This window comes from Manacus candei, unplaced genomic scaffold, assembly GCF_025592945.1.
Source record: "Manacus candei isolate 608988 ecotype Guabito, Panama unplaced genomic scaffold, ASM2559294v1 h1tg000045l, whole genome shotgun sequence".
Lineage (NCBI taxonomy): Eukaryota > Metazoa > Chordata > Aves > Passeriformes > Pipridae > Manacus > Manacus candei.
The window spans coordinates 8,112,699-8,130,193 of record NW_026138093.1 but is presented as its reverse complement, the minus strand read 5'-3'; the positions used below and the strand labels follow the sequence as shown (position 1 = coordinate 8,130,193).

General features: G+C 54.0%; 1 protein-coding gene and 1 pseudogene across 1 annotated transcript in view; one reads left to right on the top strand and one right to left on the bottom strand.

Moving 5' to 3' along the window:
- LOC127474810 (uncharacterized) overlaps positions 1 to 17,495 on the bottom strand; it is a 1,039,526-nt gene that overhangs the window by 35,997 nt on the left and 986,034 nt on the right.
- LOC127474816 (zinc finger protein 850-like) overlaps positions 1 to 17,495 on the top strand; it is a 454,983-nt pseudogene that overhangs the window by 298,042 nt on the left and 139,446 nt on the right.

Genomic DNA, 17,495 nt, shown 5'->3' with positions numbered 1-17,495 from the left:
ACTGAAGTTTCTTGTACTGTTACTGGGTCTCAATGAGGGACACGACTGTGAAAGTGTCCCCAGATTCCAGTTGGAACAGAAAATTGCAGTGATGACAAGGATGGACAAGCAAGGGAAAGGTGGGTCTGATGCTGAGAAAACCTGGATGTGTTTCATTAAAACAAAGGGCCAAGCACTGAGCCCAGCCCCTGGGAAGGCAGATCCTGTCCCTGCCTCATTCCTCAGGGCTCCTCCTGGGGCACTGGGATGTGGGATGTGCAATGCCAAGGGCAGGACCATGGGGTGGCACCTACCAGGCTGCTGAACAGGGACAAGGAGGCCATGAGGCCCCAGGGCTGCAAGGGCCACTCCCCTCCTCCTGGCATCAGGGGCACAGACAGCAGCCCTGGCCAAAGGCCTGCAGAAGGTGGCTGTGTCAGGGCCTTTCAGCTTCTCCCCATGCCTGTCTCCTCTCCAGCCCAGGCTGTCCTACAGTGTCCATGCCCTGCCCCTTTCCCTGCAGGCTGTCGTCATCCCCCCGGCTGCCCCACCTGGCTGGCACCTTCCTGCACTGACATCTCTGCGTCCTCCCTGGCTCTTCCTGCACACACAAAGCCTTGGGCTCATCCAGACTCCACAACACTGACCTTGGAGGGAAATTTCTGACTTCTTGTCACCAGTCTAGGCCACCCCAGCTGCCCTTGGTGGCACTAGTTCTTTTTTAGGCTGTTTTGTACCATGAATAAAAGCTCCACCCGCTCTCACACCCCCCTTCCAGACCTCTCAGGCTACTCCTCTACTGTCCTCAGTCTTTGCACCCCTGACCCCTGAGTCCTCAGCCTCTATATACGGGTCATGTGCTTGAGGCCCCAAATTCCTTCCTGGGAGATCTCTGGGACCTCTCCAAGGTTTTGGAAGATGACAATAGAGTACCCTTATCCCAGGAAACACAGAGGGACACTTTTTTCCAAGGGTTGTCTTGGCAGAATGAGGCACAATCTCTTTAAACTTTCTGGCACAAGGGAGCCCTGAGCTCTGGGTACGGAGGGAGGTCCAAGTGCCAACCACTGGAGTGGGAGCTACAAATCATCAGGGCTTGTGTTCTTTGGAGGGCCAGACACTGGTGAGAGTGGTGTGTGTGTGTGTGTGCACATGGAAGGACTTGAAGGGCACAATGAACTGTCTCAAAACACTGTCAAAGCAGGAAAATCCCATAAGGCACCACAAGACATAAGCACTGGTGGCAAAAAGGAAGGCCTTTAATTCCAAGGCCTAAAGGGAGGTGAAGCTTTGGAAGTAGCCCCCAGGACAGAATTGCACTGTGCAGAGTGTGGGAAAGAGCAGACAACCCCAACAGGAAGCCAGGGCTGGTAAGGCAGGTCTGGGGAACCCATCCAGGCAAAGATTCCCACCTGCAGACTGGAAGCACACCGGGCAAAACTCCCACCGTGGCAAGCTGTGGGAAAGGAAGCAAGTCCTTGTAGATGTGCCAGCCTAAGCTGTGGGAACAGCATCTACCCCCCTGAATACCCGGGGCTTAGGCTGTATAAAAGTGATAGCCCAGAAGCACAACTTGGGGACCCTCCACCGAGCAGAGCAGGGGGAAGAAGGACCGGCGGGAGCCTCAGGGATCTCCATGGTGTGATACATTTACTTCATCTCTGTCTCTCTCTCACTGGCTTCCCACCACCTCCTTCTTCTCTCTCTCTCTTTCTATTTCTTTCTCTCTCTCTCCCTCCTATTTACTGTTAAATCAAACCTGGACTGCTGACTTCTTTGGAACACGGTCTCCTTTGCAGCTGAATTTGGGCAGAGGTGTCTTTTCATAATGGGAACCTGAGAGTATCCATGAGGTTTTACAGTGTGGGAATGGCCACTGGATTCCATGAGGTTCCACAGAGTCACAGGGTCCATTTGGCTTCGTAAGGTTCTGCAGTGTGATAATGGACCCTTGATTCCATGGGTTTGCAAAATGTCTCAGGACTCCTTTGGTTCTAGGAGGCCCCACATATCACAGTGGCCCCTTGGTTCCATGAGATTCCACAGTGTCCCAAGAATCTTTTGGTTCCATGAGCCCTGTAGTGTCACAATGGCCCCTTGATTCCATGAGGTTCCACAATGTCTCAGGGTTCCTTTGGTTCTGTGAGGCCCTACAGTGTCACAGTAGCCTAGTAATTCCATTTGGTTCCACAGTGTCACAATGGCCTCTTGATTCCATGAGGTTCCACAATGTCCCAGGGTTCATTTGGTTCCATGAGAGCCTGCAGTGTCACAGTGGCCCCTTGATTCCATTGTTCCACAGTGTCCCAGGGTCCATTTAGCTCTATAAGGCTCTGCAGGATGACAGTGGTCCCTTGATTCCACAAGGTCCTGAAATGTCTAATGGTTCCTTTGGTTCCATGAGGCCCCTCATGTCACAAAGGCCCCTTGACTCCATCAGGTTCCACAGTGTCACAATGGTCACTTAGCCTCAATAATACCCTGCAGTGTAAGAATGTCTCCTTGATTCCATGAGTGCCAATATGGGCCCTTGATTTCTTGAGGTCCACAGTGTCCCAGGGTCCCTTTGTCTCCATGATGCTCTGCAGTGTCACAGTGGCCCCTTGATTCCATGAGGTTCTGAAAAGTTTCAGGAATCCTTTGGTTCCATGAGACCCTGCAGTGTCACAATGGCCCCTTGATTCTATGAGGTCCTGAAATGTCTCAGGGCTCCCTTGGTTCCATGAGGCCTTTCATGTCACAATGAATCCTTGGTTCCATGAGATTGCCCAGTGTCCCAGGGTTCCTTTGGCTCCAGAAGGCCCTGCAGTGTCACAATGGCCCCTTTACTCCAGGAGGTTCCACAGTGTCCTTGCTGGAACACACAGGGCTGTAATGTTGTCACCCCTGCAGAGCTGCCTCCAGCTCTGGGCTCCAGCACAGGAAGGACATGGACCTGTTGGAGCGAGTCCAGAGGAAAGAAGGAAGAGGATCAGAGGGATGGAGAAGCTCTGCTGTGAGGAAAGGCTGAGAGAATTGGGATTGTTCAACCTGGAGAAGAGAAGGCTTTGGGGTGACCTAATTGTGGCCTTCCAGTGCCTGAAGGGAGACAACCAGAAAGATGGAGAGAGACTTTGGACAAGGGCCTGGAGTGACAGGACAAAGGGCAGTGGCTTCATACTGAGAAAGGGCAGGGTTAGATGGGATATTAGGAAGAATTTCTGGACTGTGATGGTAGTGAGATCCTGGCACAGGTTGCTCAGAGAAGTTCTGGCTGCCCCATCCCTGGAAGTGTTCAAGGCCAGGTTGGATGGGGCTGTGAGCTCTGAATCCAGTGGAAGGTGTCCCTGCCCATGGCAGGGGGTTGGACTGAGATGCTCTTTAAGGTCCCTTCCCACCCAAACCATTCCATGATTCTGTGACTGGTGGGGGATGTGGTGGTCGGAGCCGACGGGCACAGAGACCCCAAAATGATGGAGTTTTCCATTCTGGGTGGAGGAAGGAGGGGGCAGCAGAACTGACAGCCTGGACTGCTGGTGGTCAGACTTTGTCCTGTTTGGGAGACTGACTGATCTGGGTGTGAGTGTGGATGTGCTGGAGGGCAGGAAGGCTCTGCAGAGGGATCTGGACAGGCTGGATCAATAAGGCCAAGTGTCAGGGCCTGCCCTTGGATCCCAACAACCCCCTGGAACACTCCAGGCTGGGGGCAGAGGGGCTGGAGAGCTGCTCAGCAGGAAGGGACTTGGGGGTGCTGCTTGACAGCAGCTGGATATGAGGCAGAGTGTGCCCAGGGGGCAAGAAGGCCAAGGGCATCGTGGCCTTTGTGGAGAAGAGTGTGGCCAGCAGGAGCAGAGAACTGATTGCCCCTCTGTGCTGGGCACTGGGGAGGCCCCACCTGGAGTGCTGTGTCCAGTTCTGGCCCCTCAGTGCCAAAAGGCCCTTGAGGGGCTGGAGCGTGTCCAGAGAAGGGAACGGAGCTGGGGAAGGCTCTGGAAAACATGTCTGCTGAGGGACGGCTGAGGGAACTGGGCTGGTTGAGTCTGGAGAAGGGGAGGCTCAGGGGGGACCTCATTGCTCTCTGCAATGACCTGAAAGGAGGTTTTAGTGGGGTGGGGGTTGGTCTCTTCTGCAAAGCCTTTAGTGACAGGAAGAGAAGAAACGGCCTTAAATTGCATCGGACAAGGTTCATATTAGATATTCAAAAACCCTTTTTCCCCTGAGAGAGTGCTCAGGCATCGGAACAAGTAGCCCAGGGAGGTGGTGGAGTCTCTGGAAGCATTCAGGTGGCATCTGGATGTAGAGCTTTGGGATGGGGTTTAGGGGTGATTCTGGTGGTGCTGGGTTGACAGTTGGACTAGAAGATCTGGAAGGTCTCTTCCAACCTTGATGATTCTGTGATTCTCTGACCTGTCATCCCTGTTTGCAGGTTTGTGCTCTAACAAGACCCTGGGGATGTTTTCTCTGTTGGGTCCACAGAGATTGTGTTGTGTGAGCTTTTTTCCTCTATGATCAAAACAAGGAGTAATTAATGCTAAATCCAGCAGGTGGCTTTCAAGTACTAACTTGGTCCAGTTTGTCCAACTGTGTCCAAACAGGTGAGGAAAATCTGGAACTTTAGAAGGGTTAGTTTTTTACCTCATTAGCAGGATATCCAGGGGTGCACCAAGTGCCTTCCAGTGAGGAGCACAGGAGACCAGTAGACAGTGACAATCTTGTTCTAATGTTAATGTCACTGGAGCACAGAGTGAGATCACTTCTGAGTTATGTTTCCTTAATCAGTGATTGGGAATAAAGTCAAAAAGTCATCTGCTGGATTTAGCAATAATTACTCCTTGTTTTGATCTGAGGGAAAAAGGCTCACACAACACAATCTCTGAATGCTCCTTTGAACTTACCCACAGTGTGTTCACAAAGACACAGAGCAAGGCTTTTAGATTTTGCTGCTCCCCTCAGTTCCAGCATAGAAAGAAATGTCTCTGTGCAATAACAGCAATTGCCTTTCCATGTTACTGAACTACATTCAGTTTATCTGGTCTCAAACAAATACTCCATATTTTCTTCTTGTTTTATTTTCAAAGGCATGGGTATGGGTATTTAGGTGACTGCCTTCACTGGTATAGGATAGAAACCGTTCACATGGCTATAAATGAATATTATTCTCTTGACAAAACAGCTTTTCCAAAGCCTCTGACAAAAAGAAAGGGAAAAATAACCCAGAAAGAAAAAAAGAGCCACAGGCACATTGCCTGTCACCCACCAAAAAAGGTCTCCTCCCTAAAGATAATTCAGGCACACCCTTCAATATGGATCTCTCACTATCACCCAAAGCTCTTTTTTGGTGGAAGTTTCTTTAGGGAAGCTAAAGTGCATCACTGTCCCAGACAGCCAAGGATAAGATGACTGAGGGAATTCAGTTGCTCTCTTTAATTAATACAGGATTATTTCCCTTTCATTTGGTGAAGCTAATAATATGACTGGTGGAATGTCAGTAAAAATTAAATCATAAATTAGTGCAGAACCAAAGGGAAAACTTACTTTAGTTATGGAGTACTGCCAACAGAAATCTTGAAAATCTTATATATAATATAAGTATTTATATATATAATATATATAAAAATATATATAATATAATCTTATATTTACACTGATAAAATACCACATGTACTTCATGGGATACTGCCAGCTTTCTACAATCCTTGTGGAGTGTCTTTACAGAGCAAGAGTGAACATTTTGAGATGATACCTTAATAAATGTGCTGCAGTTCTATTGTTTCTTGAATGTTAAGCACCACATCCTAAACGCAGGAACACGTTCAAGGTCAATGTCCTATTTTAGACCTTTTCAGCAGCTGTGATATTGTGATAATCACACTTAAAACATTCCTCTAGAAAGAGTAAATTAGCCCTTTTCACTAGAAGGATTGCTATGATCAAAAACAAATCTGAAAGAGAACAAAGTCAGATTTCTGTTTTTGTTTGTTGGTTGGTTTTTTTTCAACAATGCAATAAATTGCTGTCCCTAACTGGGATGGCTTTTCTACCCAAGAATTAAAAAGAGAACTCCAAACTTCACTTTATTCTGCACTTGTATTACCTTTGGGGGTTTTTTTGTTTTGTTTTTTGGAGACCTCATCTATGTAAAAATACCTTCCTTAAAATGTGTTTATTTCTGTAAGAACCAAACCATTCCAGCTGACATACCATTCTATCACCAATACTGCAGTGAAATGTAATATCCCACTAAAGCAGAAGGGAAAGAAGACAACTGAGCATCAGCAGCTATTCCTAAGCAAGATCAGGGGTTTAGCTCCATCTAACTGAGGGATGAAATGTGTCCCTCAGTGGGTCTCTTCCCACTCCCTCACCAGCCCTTCTACCCAACTGCAAGCTCAAAGTTCTAAAAAGAGAAGAAGAAGCTGGAGCGTCAATATTTCCCCAGTGCAAACCCCAATAATCTTTGCTGGGAGCTGACAGGAATTGCTGTTCCACTGCCCTGGGATATCCTGGCTTGAGGCGAGAGCGCAGCCCCGCCCAGAGCCCCCAACCCCTCTGAGAGCTTTTGTAGGGTCTGTTTGTCCATGTCCCTGTGGCAGAGGCTGCCCCGACACCTGCCCTGGAGCTGGTCCAGCTGCTGGACCAAACAAGGCATTGTCCAGCCTGCCTTCCACCAGCCCCGACCGCCCCAGCCCATCTTCCATCGCTCTGCTTCCTTTTCCTGCCCCTGCTCCCCCTCCGCTCCCTTCCCTCGGGCATTTTTATTAGGAATGTTCTTGCTGTTCTCACTGTCCAAGCATGAGCTGATCCCCAGGGGAGCCTGTGGAATGTAACCCCTCAAGCACTAAATTCCTTCCCCTGTTCCAAAGACACGGGTTTGTTGTTGCTACCCCTCCCGCCGAGCACCAGCTCCATCTCCTGCTCCTGCCCAGCGGCTTTGCAGAAATCCAGGGCTGGGTGTGGATTGGAGGCTGTGGCAAGGGACAGGATAAAGTTGCTTCACTTCCACCCTTGATGTCTCAGTGTTTGTGATCTTGGGAAATTCTCAGGAACCTGGAACAATGGCAGATTATCTGTTGTGGCAGGATATGTACCTGGAGATTGTTTTGATCTGAGTATAAATCTTCCTTGAAAGTACAACTGATAGAAAATAATGTAAAAAAACCAAGGAAAAAGGAAAAAAAAGAAAAAGAAAAACAAAGAAAAGGAAGAAAAAAAAAGAAAAAGGAGGAAAAAAGAGAAAACAAGAAAGAAAAAACAGGAAAAAATTTGAAAAAAAAGAACAAAGAAAAAAAGAAGAACGAGAAAGAAAAAAGAGAAAAAGGAAAGAAGAAAGAAAAAAAAAAGAAAGAAAAGAAAGAAAGAAAAAAGAGAAAATAAAAGAAGACAGAAAAACAAAAAACCAAAATGCCCGATCCTCCCCCGCCGCAAAGACTACAACTCCCACAATGCCCCGCGCAGGCGGGGGGCGGGCAGGGGCCGTGGCCGCGCGCTGATTGGCTGCGGGGCGGGTCTGTAAAGGCGGAGGGCGCGCGGAGCGAGCGCCATTTTGGCCTCGTGGTCGGGAGTGAGGAGGACTCGCCTGCGGCCGCTGCACTTCGCTGGGTGAGTTGGCGGGGGGGGCGGCGAGAGCGGGGTCTGGGGATCCCCTCGGGGGCTGCGGGGAGCGCGGCTGTGGGTGGAAAGGCTGGAGGGCTCGGGATGGTTTGTCGGGGGGGTTCGAGGGTTCCCGGGAACGTTGTGAGGGGTCCCTGAAAGGACTCGGGGGGGAGGTTGAAGGTCCCTGGAGGGTTTTGGGAGGCTCTGATGGGAGTTTTGTTTTCTGAGATTTGGGGTGTCCCAGGTGGGCTTTGGGGCTCTCTGGGGAGGTTTGGGGTTCCTGGGAGGCTTTGCAGAGACCTTGAGGCAGTTTTGGGGTCTCTGGGGGGTTTAAGGTGTCCCAGACGGTTTGGAGGGCCCGTGGGGGGGATTGAGGGTCCCTGAATGGGCTTGAGCGGTCCCAGGTGGGTTTTGCGGGTCACTGAGAGGGTTTGGGGGGTGCTGGGGAGGGATGAGATCTCTGAGGGGATTTGAAGGGACCTGGAGAAGGTTTTGATGGGTCGAAGGGGGATTTCAGAGGTTTTGAAAGGATTTTACAGGGTCCCCTAAAGCCCAGCAATGGGGTTCAAGGGGTCCCCCAGCCCCCAGGGGAGGGCTCCTAGGGATGCCCCCCAAAATCCAGAGGGGGAGATGTACCACAGCCGGGTAAGGGGATCCCAGTGCCCCCAGTATATCCCAGTGACCTCCCAGTTACCCTCAGTATGGCCCAGTAACCCCCTCAGTGACCACCCAGTGTATCCCAGTGACCTTCCACTGCCCCCCAGTATGGCCCAGTGATCCTGCAGTGAGCACCCAGTAACCCCCAGTATGGCCCAGTAACCTGCCAGTGTCCCCCCATGTGTCCTGGTATCCCCCAGTAACTCCCCAGTGCCCCCCAGTGTGCCACAGTTCCCCCCCAGTCCCTCCCAGTGCCCTCTCAGAGGGCTCCTGAAAGCCTGGTGAGGGGGGGCACGGAGAAGGGGAAGCCTGGACAGTGGGGACCCCTGGGATCCCCTAGGACAACAAAGTGGAGAACCTGGAGAGGGGGAATTTCTGGGAATGCAGTATCCCGAAGGCAAGAATCAGAGGAGAAGGGAGCCTTGGGACCCCCAACACTCCCAGCATCTTCTAGGTAGAACCCCCAGCATCCCAGACAGGAGAGACTCTCTGAACCCTAAAGGGGGGAAACCAGAGAAGGGGAAATCTTAGGAGAATTTTTTTGGGCTCATCTTCATATTTTAGAGTATTTTTTAGGTGAATCTCAACTTTTTTCAGTTTGGGGGGGCAGGAGTCTTCTCACTCTTTCTTATAGGCTTTTGCCTGAATGTTGATGATTTGGGTTTTTCTGGGCTAAATCTTGGTGTTTTGGAGGTTTTTATGGACACAGGATGCCCAGTGAGTTCTAGAGATGGACTTGGGCAGGAGGAACCCCCAAGCCAACGCGCTCAGCCCTTGTTTTCCCCCCATCAGGATTTGTCCTTCCCAAAGCTTGGGCGGATGGAGGAGGAGGCTGCGAGGAAGAGGAAGATGCCTTGGGCCCCCCAGGCAGGTGAGGAGGAAGTCAGTGTCCCTTTGGGCGGGTGTTGTGCTGGCTCTGTCAGCCCAGCATGGCCCCGGCTGCAGGACAACCCCGCTGGCGCCGCCGTCCTGCCGGGGCCGGAGTTGGGGGGATGTCCTTGGCCTTCCCTGTGGGCCGGAGGCAAATCCCCTGCCTGTCCTTCTTGCTTCCTGCCCCAGGCCCCGAGCTGAGGAGGGAGAGCGCGGAGGACAAATCCCCCCGTGAGACCCTGGTGGGAGAGGCCGTTTTGAAGGGCTCCCCGGCGCAGGAAGGCAGCGGGGAGGAAAAGGGCCGGAGATCCCCCCGCAGGAGGGGCTCCAAAGCCATCCCTTGGTGCTCTGAGGAGGAAAGAGCCAGCCTGTGCCGGGAAGGCGGCCGGAGCTTGAGGGGGAGCTCTGAGCTGGTGGTCCCTGAGCAGCCTCCCAGCAGGGAGAAACCCTTCAAATGCTTGGAATGTGGGAAGAGCTTCAAGAACAGCTCCCACCTGATCCGACACCAGCACATCCACACTGGTGAACAACCCTACATGTGTGGGGAATGTGGGAAGAGCTTTAGGAACAGCTCCCACCTTCTCACCCACCGGCGCATCCACACTGGGGAACGGCCCTACACGTGTGGGGAATGTGGGAAGAGGTTTCAGACCAGCTCACATCTCCGCAGGCATGAGCGGACGCACACGGATGAGAGGCCCTTCCGCTGCAGCGACTGCGGGAAGGGCTTCAAGCGGAAAGGCAACCTCCTCACCCACCGGCGCATCCACACAGGGGAGAGGCCCTACAAGTGTGGGGAGTGTGGGAAGAGCTTCACCCACAGCTCTAACTTGACCAGACACCAACGGACCCACCGGGGTAATAGAAGCCCTGTGAGTGCCCCAACTGTGGGAAGAGCTTCGGCCGCTGCTTCCACCCCAAATTTACCCCATGATGGGGAGGCAACCCCTGGAGTTCAAGGACTGTCAGTCCATCCCTTTCGACCAGAAATGACCAGTCCCCTTTCCCAAGGACAGCTTCTTCCAACAGGACCCTTCTTGGGGGGAGTGTGGAGATTCCTTCCTTGGCTGGGGACCCCCCAGTGTCACTGCTGGAGGTTGAGAGCAGAGATCTCCCCATGAGCGTTGGTCTGGGGGAGTTCCATCCATCTCTAATTAAGAATTCTTGCTTTTGTGCCAGCTTGAGTAGAATTGTTTCAACAATTGCTTTAGTGTAGAGCACTGTCCTATCTTATCCTGTACTCCTGGTAGTTTTAGTGTTTGTATTGTACAATAAATAATTCTGATGAAGATCTTTTGTCTGATCATTTGTAACCCTAAATAACTCATTTCTATCAATAGATCTGATTTGCCATCATTAAAACCTGCGGGACAAAAGTGTTTCAGTCACAACTCTCTAATTCCTCTAAATTTAAAATGTTGGCAAGATTCATGGCTGAGATTGGATCCAGCAGCCCCCAGCACCTCACAGGAAGTTGGGATCTCAGGAGAACCACTCCCTTTCCCAAAACCTGGTGCCAAAGACCCCCATGGGACCGCTGAACCCACCAGACCACCCTCCCTTTTCCACCCTTCCCCCTCTTCCTTCCACTTTTCCATGGTCCCCTCAATCCCCAGACCAACCAGCATCCCTTTTGGGGTCCCAATCCCTACTTTTTTCCCCCCTCTTTTACCCCTTCCATATCATCCCCCACTCCCCAGCCCCCTCATGCTCAGTTTGGGGGTGCCACCCTCCCCTCTTCCCACTCTTCTGACCTCTCTTACCCTTTCCCATCATCCCCCAAACCTCGAGCCCCTCCCCCCCCACCTTTGGGAGGTCCCACTCTCCTTTCACTCAGTTTGGGTTTCCAGCACCCCTTTATCCCCTCTGACCCCCCTTTTCCCACCGACCTCCCCCTTCCCACCCCCTACTCACTGAGAGCTCCTCTCCCGCAGCCAGGGGGACTCTCAGCACCACCAGTGCCCAGAGAAGTCCCCCCAGAAAAGGGGTTGGGTGGGGTCCTGGGTCGGCTTTGAGTGTGTTTGGGGATCCTTGAGAGGCTGTGCGGATGTTTTGGTGGGGTCCCAGCACCTTTTGGGGTGAGCTGGGTGCTGTATTGAGGGGCAGGTGCCCTCCCAAAGCTCCCCTAGAGTGGGTTGACACGAGGGGACAGTGAGGGGTCCCCATTCCCGATCCATCCCGGGGCCACTTCTGCCCTTCCCAAACTCGGCTCCTCCCTCCGGGTCACCCCACGCCTCCCCCCCCAACTACCCCCGAATAACCAGGACTGGGGAGAACTGGGAAGCTTTAGTGGGATCACTGGGAGCAGCCGGGCGGAGGCAGAGTGACAGCAGGGGAGGGGGGACACACGACCCCCCCAAAATCCTCACAGGGACAGGAGGGGTCCAGGCTGGGCCCGAGGCCCCGGGGAGGGGCTGTGGCCGCCGCTGGCTCAGGAGCTCTGTGGGGAGAGAAAAGGGGGTGACAGCGGGGTGGGGGGTCCCCGGGGGGGCACAGATGCTCTGGGGGGACACATGACCCCCTGGGACCCCCCTCACCTTCTGGCACAGGTAGAAGCCGAGCCCCAGCGCCAGGGAGACGAAGGCCAAGAGGAAGCCCCCGGCCCCTCCTTGGCAGCAATTGCTCAGGCTGATGGAGCCCGGCAGGGCCGGGGCCGCCGGCGGTGTCCGATCCCGGCAGGAAGCGGGGAGGGCCCGGTGGGGTCTGAGAGAAATAAATCAAGGCAGAGCTCTCTCTTTATTTTACCCCCTGGGCAGTGACCATCAAGAGCTGTCCCTGCTTCACAGCAGAAGCTCCATACACTTCAACAAAGTCTGTGGAAGAATCTCCTCTAGGAAAGTTGGCCCTGGGCTTTTATGCTTATCCAGTGATGGATCTCCAGTCACATATTCCCAGGCCAGTGAGCAGCTGATCTGTCAAACTCTGCTTCCAAAAGCAGCATGTGTGTTGGAAGGTTGGGGAACCAGGTTGGGTTTGGCACAATTCAACACTAAACCAACCCCTTGGCACCAGCAGTAACTCCCCACAGAGAGTTTGCAGTGCTTGCATTCTCCCATCAGATTCTTTTCCAGGTAGAACATCTTGATACAAGGGGTCTGTTACCACCCACCCCAGAAAGGGGGAGGTAACCAGGTTCTTATTAATAAATCCCTTGGGGTGGATTAGAGTGAAATGAGACCGAATAATTGGTGTATGAAAACATATAAGTAGGGTTTATTTTAGAACAATTTTATTTCAAAGGTAAACAGGTATGTTGCCATTTTGGGTGTTATCATCTCTATCTCTCATCTACAGCAATATGGCATAAAGGTAACCTTTAGGGAAAATGCATAAGGGAAAGGCAGGATAAGGGTGAGGGAGAGTAAGGGAAAGCAAAGCTGAGAGTGGAAAGATGTCTGTAGTCACCACCCACGGGGTCCAGAGATGGAACTTGGGAGTTGCCGCTCCAATGTCTGTCAGTTGAAGTGGGGGCCTTGATCCGTTGGGGGTGGGGGAGGGAAGCCCCCACACTCCAAGAAGTTATGAGTTATTATATCCATGGATGGTGTCCCGGGCCGTGCCTCGAGCCTCCAAGGTCTGCTGGGCCTGCGCAGAGTTCCCATGAGGGGCCTGGTAAACACGGCTCTTCTCACCTTTTCAGGGCTTGACACCCTCAGCAGCACTGGCAGGGGGGATGGGTTCAGCTGCCTCTTCCCAGCCTGCAAAAGTGCCTTGGCAGTCCTAGAATGCATAAATCATTGTGGCAGTTTGAGACCCTCAAAAATCCAATTTCCAAGTCCTAGCCCCCCCCCCAGTTTGTTTCAGTGTGAGAGGGTTTTCAGACAAAACACAGCTCAGTATGGGGGGAAAGGAATTATATTACAGTTTATTACTTACACAAATAAATACTATAATACATTATATACACAATTCTAACTATCCTGTGGAAAAGCAATATATTTACATTAGATCAAATCCCTCCTTTCCCTCCAATAAAAGTTCTGAAGGGAAGATGAAAAGATGCTTTCCACTTTCAGGGCAGCAGTGTCTCTCCTCTTCAAGGCAGCAATCATAGCTGGATTTGTCGTAGCTGGAAAATCTCTCTCTCTCTCCATTACAACACAGGGGGCTTCTCTCACCCCTCGGCCCTTCAGCTCCAGCTGGTCTCTCTCCCGTGGACTGCGAAAGCAGGGACAAGGCTCACCTCTCCACAGTCATATCACGGCGTACTGGGCACCCCTGACAGTCCCTTCCTCAGGGGATTCAAGTTCCTCCTGAGTCAGAACGTTTAGGGCTTTCAGTTCAGTTTTTGCCCCAAGTGTTCTAGCAGAGCTCCTTTGCTCCGTCTCACTGTCAGCATGGCGAAGGGGGGCAGGAAGGCCTCTTCCCCCCTCCACATTCCTCCTGGCTGTCCTGCTCCAGCTCCAGGACATCTCTGAGCTTCTCAGCTTCTCTCTCTCTCTCTCTCTAGTTGCTGCTGCATTTCAGGACTCCCTTCAGGTGGAAGTCCACCCCCTCCTGCCAAGAGGGGTCTCAAAGGGTTTGGAGAAATAAAGCCAGGCTCACCCCAAACAGTCTCTGCTGAGTCTGGTGCTCTGTCTCTCCGTCGGGCATCTCTGTGTCTCTCAGCTTGGCTCTGTGCCACCTCACTCCTGCTGACTGTCTTCTTGGCTCTCAGCCACAGCTCTCTGTCCGGTGCTGTCTCTGCCGCCGCTCCTGCTGCCCACTCACAGTGGAGAAAAACTCCCTCGGCTCTTGGCCACAGTACTCGGCCCAGTTTAACACTGTTCCAAGTTTCTACAGCCCCAGCCGGGGGGCTGGGGGGTCTTGGCCCCCAGCGGGGCTCCCTGACCCCTCTCTCTCCTCGTGGTCTCAGACCAAGACTGCTGCTCTTCTTTCAGCTACGTAATCTCTTCTTTTCTGGTCTGTTGTGATATGTTTAATTTTGCAGGGGTGCTGATTGGGTCAACACCAAGAATACCACCTCCTGGGGTTAACCACTTTCCAACTCCAGGGGAAAACCCTTTTTAACCCGGGACAGTCATGAACCATTTCAGTCTCTGACACTCCTCACCTTGGCCAGTCAGTTCCTGGGAACAGCCCTGGCAGCCCAGCCCCCAGGGGCACACAATGTGCTGCTGGGCTGGAGAGGACCCTCCTCAGCCTGGGCAGCAGGGCTGCAGGGGGGGATTCCCTGACCTTCCCCAGATGGGCCCTTCCTGCCCACCAGCTCCTGCTCCAAAGGGCTCCCACACACCCTGGGCCACTTGTCCCACTTGGGCACTTGAGCTGCCCCAGGGCATCTCTGGGCAGTGGCCAGCTCTGGGACTGCTCTGGCAAGTCATGGCCTGAAGCCACGAGTGTGGAATTTAGGAAATAGTTGAAATCTCTGCAGAACAGAACTCTTGGTGACTGCTGAAGGCTTCATGAACAGCATTGCCACATCTTTTCTTTTTTTTTAAATTCATCAATTTTTTGTAGGTGAACACCAGGACTACGAGACTTGGAAAGAGCAACTTCAGACACGGGCCTGCTGCAGCAGCGACTTCCGGGATTGAGCAAAGCAGAAAAACAAGGGCCACTTGTGATATTTATTGTAGGGGTTGCCCCCCCTGAGCTGTGTATTTTTCCCGACCCACGGGGGACCCGGGGGTCAACCATGATGTTGCCTGAAAGCTGGGACTGCTCGGGGCTGGAGCTCAGCCCCAGCACAGCCTCTCCCAAAGAAGGACAGGGCAGAGGGGCTCTGGGCTGTGGGCAGCGAGGGACAGCTGGGCTGGCAGGCGGCTCCAGGGCACCTCTGGGGCTGTCAGAGAGGGGCTGTTCCCGGGCCCTTTGGGCTTCTGGGGGCTTCTTTGGTCTGATTCTGTAGGAGAGACACAGAACTGAGGCAAGAGCAGCAGCACTACAGCTCCTGGCCCCTCAGATGGACCAATGCGGCCGCTCAGCTGGGTTGTGCCAGCAGATGACAGCTCCCGGCACGCTGAGGATCCCGGCCCTTCCAGCTGGATCCCCCTGGGTGCCATCCTCCCCCTTCAGCCCTAAGCCCCCCCAGGACTCCACCAGCCTGGCAGGGCCACTCAGCCACCCCTGGGGCAGCTCGGGGTGCTGCGCAGGGGCCTGGGGTGCGGCGAAGGCCTTGGGAGAGCTCCTGAGCAACCCGGTGCTGGAAGAGCTGTTGAGTGGGGCAAAGCTCTTGCTGGTCAGTGGGAGAAAGAGAAAAGGCAACAAAAGCCATGGTTTCTTTTAAGTTTGAGCAAACGTTATGCATTTAATGTGACTGAAGGGCTCTGAGGCCAGGCTCTGCAGTGTGGGGACAGGAAAGGGATGTCCTGGGGGCACGCAGGGCTGTCTGAACATGGAACTTCTTGAGATGTCCCGAGGAGACATGAGAGCAAAGTGGGGCCTGCAGATACCCTGAGGGCAGCTGGGCGCCCAGGGCTGAGGCAGGCCTGTGTCCCCAGGGACACCCTGCCTGTTCCTGCCTGCGTGGTGGCTCCCTGGGACCCGTTGCTGGGGGCAGGTGCCATGTAAACAAGCACTGGGACCTGTGGCTAGCGGCCAGCAGCGTGTCACAGAGGGGCCCTTTGTGACACCCACTGCAGCAGGTGTGCTCAGCACGACCGTGGCCCACGGTGGGTCAGTGTCCGTCAGGACGGCGACCGGACAGGAGAGGAGTGCGGTGCTGGCGAGAAACCCCCGACTGCAGTCCACATCTTGTCCACGACCCTTGGTGGCCCCGTGGGAACTTGGCGTTTTGCTGAGGCGTTTTGCCGAAGCATTTTTGCCTGAGGCATTTGGACTGAGGCCTTTTGGCCGAGGTGCTTTGCCTGAGGCACTTTGCCTTGGCCTTTTGGCTGAGGCCTTTTGCCTTGGCCTTTGGGCTGAGGCACTTTACCTTGGCCTTTTGACTGAGGCCTTTTGCCTTGGCCTTTGGGCTGAGGCACTTTGCTGAGGCCTTTTGGCTGAGGCACTTTGCCTAGGCCTTTGGGCTGAGGCACTTTACTGAGGCCTTTTGGCTGCAGCCTTTTGCTGAGGCCTTTTGGTTGAGGCACTTTGCCTTGGCCTTTCGGCTGAGGCACTTTGCTTTGGCCTTTTGGCTGAGGCACTTTGCTGAGGCCTTTTGGCTGAGGCCTTTTGCTGAGGCCTTTTGCCTGAGGCGCTTTGCCTGAGGCGATTTGGCCGCAGCATTTTTCCCGAGGGTGTTCGACTCCACCATTCGGACGCCCTCCGTAGGCAGGCTCCCCTGTGTTCTTTGATTCACAGGATGGAGAGGAGACCCCCCGCCTGCCCCAGGCAGGCCTGGATGGAAGACAGCTCTTCCCAGGAGAGCCGCTCTCCAGGTCTGCAGCTTCCGTCCTCCTACGAGGTGACCACCATGCAGCCCCTCAAGCTGGGTGAGTGAGGGGCCCTGTGGGGCTGGGCAGGGCTGGGGCCCACCACCACACCCTGTAGCACACCGGGATCCCACTTTCCTGGTCAGTTGACAGTGGGGGTCCTGGAGTCAGCCATGATTTTGCCTGAAAGCTGGGACTGCTCAGGGCTGGAGCGTGGCCCCAGCACAGCCTCTCCCAAAGAAGGACAGGGCAGAGGGGCTCTGGGCTGTGGGCAGCGAGGGCCAGCTGGGCTGGCAGGAGGCAGCCGTGCTGTGGGAGCCTGGGCCTTTCCTGCCTGTCTGCCATTGCCTTCCTCAGCCTGGGGCACTGGGGCTTTCCCAGGCATGGCAGCTCCTCTGCCGGGCACCCTCCAGCCAGGAGCTGCAAGGGAAGGCTGTGCCAAGGCAGTGGGCAGAGAGCTGGGTGGAGGGCAGATATCCTTTGCTCCCTCCTCTCGCTGGACCCTCTGCAGCTCTCCCTGCTCTTTCACCCCTTAGATTCCAGCTGGTTGCCCATCTACAAGGAGGAGCAGGAAGCTGTTGATTCCATCCTGGCCTTTGTCACCAGCCCCAACAAGGTAACTGCAGCCAGCTGGAGGGCGGCTGTGCTGCTGTCTGCTGGCAGGGGCTTTGCTGCCAGGCTGCTGGAGGGGTGCTGGCAGGGCAGGGCTGCTTCTCCCACAGGGCACTGCACCCCCAGTGCTGCGGTCCCGCTGGCTGTGTCCGCCCACTCACAATCCATGTTTGTGTCTCTGTCCCCTGGCTGGCAGGAGGAGAGAGACAAGGCCACATTTCTTCGGAGCATCTCCGTGCTGTGCCGAAGCGCCTTGAACCACGGCCTGACCCAGGGCCTGGACCTGTTCTGCGACATGTACCAGCTGGCAGAGAACATCAAGGTGAGGGCACTCTGGGCAATGTGGCGAAGGGAGCAAAGCCCCCTGGCACAGGCAGCCTGTGTGGACAGCACTTGGGCGGGTCAGGGACTGGAGGCCCTGGGTGCTGGCAGCTGCCAGCAGGTGCCATCCCGGTTTTGCTCTGCAGGCGCTGCTGGAAGAAGAGCCAA